The sequence below is a fragment of the Hyaena hyaena genome, unplaced genomic scaffold, assembly GCF_003009895.1.
Source record: "Hyaena hyaena isolate Hyena2069 unplaced genomic scaffold, ASM300989v1 scaffold_29, whole genome shotgun sequence".
In the NCBI taxonomy this organism is placed as follows: domain Eukaryota; kingdom Metazoa; phylum Chordata; class Mammalia; order Carnivora; family Hyaenidae; genus Hyaena; species Hyaena hyaena.
Window position 1 is genome coordinate 1,625,733 of NW_024080661.1, and position 4,410 is coordinate 1,630,142.

Genomic DNA, 4,410 nt, shown 5'->3' on the forward strand with positions numbered 1-4,410 from the left:
GCTTTTTTTTTTTTTTTTTTGAGAGAGAGAGACAGAGTGTGAATAAGGGAGGGGCAGAGAGAGAGGGAGACACAGAATCTGAAGCAGGCTCCAGGCTCTGAGCTGTCAGCACAGAGACCGACGTGGGATTCAAACTCACGAACCATGAGATGGATGACCTGAGCCGAAGTTGGACACTTAACTGCCTGAGCCACCACCAGGTGCCCGTGGTTTGTCTATCTTGATGCCAACAGCACACTATCTTCATTGACTTAGCCTTTTAATCATCTTGAAATTAAGTAGTGTAAGTCCTTCAACTTGTTGGTTTTTTTCTTCCACAGACAAAGCAACTTACTAACCCAGCGTTTGTTCTAATGCTTCTTCTTTTTTAATGTTTATTTATTTTGAGAGAGAGAGAGAGAGAGATCATGAGCAGGGGGAGAGGCAGAGAGAGAGAAGAGAGAGGATCCCAAGCAGGCTTCATGCCCTCAGATGAGAGCCCGACAAGGGGCTTGATCCCACAAACCATGAGAGATCATGACCTGAGCTGAAATCAAGAGTCAGTTGCTTAACCGAGCGAGCCACCCAGGTGACCCTGTTCTAATGCTTCTTGTTGGCAGTTGCCAACTATCTGAAGATTCTTCCCAGATCTCTTTATCCCTGAGGTGCTAGTTTGTGGTCCCCATCTTGGTCCTTGTCCACCATTTCAGCCTCTCCAGGTCTTGGAGGATACTGTGGGCCACATTTTTGGAGCCTTGGCTGAAGTGGGGTGGGCATGATGCTGTTTCTCTGATGTCCCCCATAGATCTTGGTCATGGAGCCAACCTGGTGCAGCCCGAGAGATATTCTATGGAAGTTTTTATGTGTGGAACCAGTTCTCATCATAAGGAGCAAGCTCTTTATGCTCGGGCAGCTTGATGGTGTCTGCCCATTTAGGAACCTTCAGCTTCCCAAACTTTTTGAGAAAGGCTGCTGTAGCTCTGAAGAAACCCTGCAGGTTGACGTCTTTTGCAGTAACTCCAGCCATTTGTGGCCTCAGTGCTACTAGCCAAGGGCTAGGGTCTTCCAACTACCTGCCCCCACCTTGTTTTGCAAAGTTATTTTGGTTCTTCTAAGTCCACTACATTTCCACAAGAATTTTAGAATTAACTATTCAATTTCTACCAAAAAAAGCTGCTGGGAATTTGACTGGGATTGTGTTGAATTTATAGATCAGTTTGGAGAGAACTGATCTTGACCGTATTGAATCTTCTGATCCATGAGCGTAGTATACCTCCTCATTTACTGAGGCCTCTCAGCAATGTTTTGTAATTTCCAGTGTACAGGTCTTATACATCCTTTGTCAGTGTTTTCCCTGAGTAATTCATTCTTTTTAAGTTTACCTATTTTGAGAAATAGAGAGAGAGAATGTACGTGTGAGCAGGGGAAGGGCAGAGAGAGAGAGGGAGAGAGAGAATCCCAAGCAGACCCTCGTGAGCCGTGAGATCATGACCTGAGCCAAAATCAAGAGTCAGATGCTTAACCTACCGAGCCTCCCAGGTGCCCTTAAGTAGTTCATATTTTTCGATGCTACTGTACATGGCATTATTTTTTTTAAATGTCAATTTCTAGTTGTTCATTTCTAGTATATAGAAATAGAATTGATTTTATATATTGATCTTATAATCTTGCTAAACACACACATTAGTTCTAATAGTTATTTTTTTAGATTCCATCCAATTTTCCACATGGAAATCCATGCCATCTTGGAATAAAGACAGATTTACTTCTTCAATTCTGGATGCCCATTTACCTTTGCCTTCATGCACTGGCCAGAACCTCAGTACGATGTTGAATAGGGATGATGAGAGTGACATACTTGCCCTGTTTCTGACATTAGCAGGAAATTTAGGGTTCTTCTACAACATTCACACTTTGAGTGATTCCCGCTATCGTATCATGGCTTCCTCTTCTCTGTTGGATTTTGCCATCAGTATAATCTCCCATCCAAGTACTAACCAGGGCTGACCCAGCTTAGCTTCTCAGATCAGATGAGATCAGGCACATTCAGGGTAGTATGGCTGTAGATGCCATCAGTATAATCTAATATGCTTTAAAACTCTAGTATATTTTTCCTCTGTCATTTAAAAGGGGGTTTTGAGGATGGAGTGGTAAACAGATGTGCTAAAGTAGCCTTCTTGAATCAGAGGTACAATGTTAGGTTTTGCCAGGCAAGTGTAACCACAAAAGACAGAGGGTAAGAAGTTAAGATGATCTGATAAAGCAGAGACTCTGGGCTGCAAAAGGGAAGAGAATGAAGACAGAAGGAGGCTGACAGGTAGGAAAGACATCTCAGGGTCCGTTGACTGGGGACTGAAGAACAGTTGTCTGAGGGATAGTTGAACCAATGGAGAGAAGGTGAGTTCAGAAAGGATAATGGGAGCACTTATTGGTGGTGACAGTGTCCAGGATGGGAACAGGGTGTAGGCAAAGAACATGAGTTGGCATATGCAGGCTGTAGAATGGAGATGCTGGGACTTTTAGAGTTACCCAAGGTGCATTAGGAACTGGGATGTGAAATGAGAAGCAGGGCTGGGAGGTCAGTGGACAACAGTCATGAGGGAGAGTGGCACAGGTGGATGGAGCAGGGGCTTTTGCGAGAGGGTAAGAGAGAGGCACCTGGGTGGCTCAGTCAGTTAAGCGACCGACTTCGGCTCAGGTCATGATCTCACAGTTCCGTGAGTTCGAGCCCTGCGGCAGGCTCTGTGCTGACAGCTCAGAGCCTGGAGCCTGGTTCTGATTCTGTATCTCCCTCTCTCTCTGCCCCTCCCCCACGTGTGCTCTGTCTCCCTGTCTCTCAAAAATAAACATTTAAAAAATTAAAAAGAAAGAAAGAAAGTGACAGAGTGATGTTCTGGAAGCAGCAATGGGGAGCTAGGAAGGACCTGACTCCATCTCCTGACCCTTTGGTACTGCCCCAAGAAGGGGTCACAAAAGCAGCAAGGACCCAGGGGAGGTGCAAGAGTCTTTCCCCCAGATTTTGGGCTAGCTCCTCTACCTCTGGTTACACGTGGGGATTGGAGTTCAGCCCTGGCTTGCAGCCCCGTGACTGGAGGGCACAGTGTGGCCCGGGGCCTGGAGGTAGAGAAGAGCGGCGGATTTGGATTCCTTGGGCAAGTCATTTTGCTTTTCTGAGCCTCAGTTTTATCAAATCTAAAATGGGATTTCAGATTGAGCCTGGGTGTCTCTGTTGGTTAAACATCCGACTCTTGGTTTCATCTCAGGTTCTGATATCACGGCTCATGAGTTTGAGCCCCGCGTTGGGCTCTGTGCTGACAGAGCAGAGCCTGCTTGAGATCCTCCCTCTCCCTCTCTTTCTGCCCTTTCCCTGTTCTCCCTCTCTCAAAACAAATAAATAAACTTAAAAAAATAAAATGAAACGGGATTTTATACACACAGAGGATTAAATTGAATAAAATAATATCCTAAGTGCTTAAGAGTGGCTCCAACTATCATTATTTTGAATTTTTAAAAATGTCTTATTTATTTCTGAGAGAGAGAGAGACAGCATGAGCAGGGGAGGGTCAGAGAAAGAAGGAGATACAGAATCTGAAACAGGCTCCAGGCTCTGAGCTGTTAGTACAGAGCCCGACGCGGGGCTCGAAGCCACGACCGTGAGATCATGATCTGAGCCGAAGGTGGATGCTTAACCGACTGAGCCACTCAGGCACCCCTGCTATCATTATTTTGTATTCTTAGGGTTAGACTCTGATTTTCCTGTCCCTCTGTGAGGAGCTCCCTCATTTTGGCCAGCAGCCCACGCACCCCTGACAGACAAATCTGTCCATCCTCTAGGAATTGAAGAGCTGGGCCCCTCCTCCTCAGCGCTACATAAGCAACTTGAACCTCAAGTTCAACCCTGAACCTCAACCTCTCATCACCCCCCAGATTCTTGCATCAGATCCAGGGCCGGACCAGGGCGGGAGGCTAGGCAGCCAGCAGTCTGCAACGGAACAAGGAGCAGAGGCCGTAGGTCCTGGGAAGAGAGGGAACAGGAAGCAAAGTGTGCATCTGTCACCAGCCCCCATGAGCAGGGGAGGAAGGGGCCTCACTGGTGTCATGGGGGTTGGAGCAGAGCCATGCACCTGGGAGGTTGGCAGTGACTTAATACACGGTGGGCTACTCCGCGAAGCAGCTCCCCTCTGTTTTTCATGTTCTTCCAGATGCAGACAGCATCGATGCCTTGCTCAAGCTCCTGCAGCCTGGAGGTATGGCTTAGTGGATGTGACCACGGAACACTTCCCCTGTGCCTATAGTCCATTCTCCTCTTAACTCTAGTCTGGGAGAGCAGAAGCTGGTTTCTTTCTTTCTTTTTTCCGATATTTATTTTTGAAGGGGAGGAGGGGCAGAGAGAGGGGGTGGGGTGCCCTTGGAGAATCATTTAACTTCTCC

The 4,410-nt window shown here is 46.9% G+C and overlaps 1 pseudogene; it reads right to left on the bottom strand.

Annotated features, from left to right (window-relative positions):
* Window positions 1–579: 579 nt before the first annotated feature.
* LOC120228998 lies at window positions 580–1,006 on the bottom strand (annotated as a pseudogene).
* Between the last annotated feature and the right edge of the window lie 3,404 nt (window positions 1,007–4,410).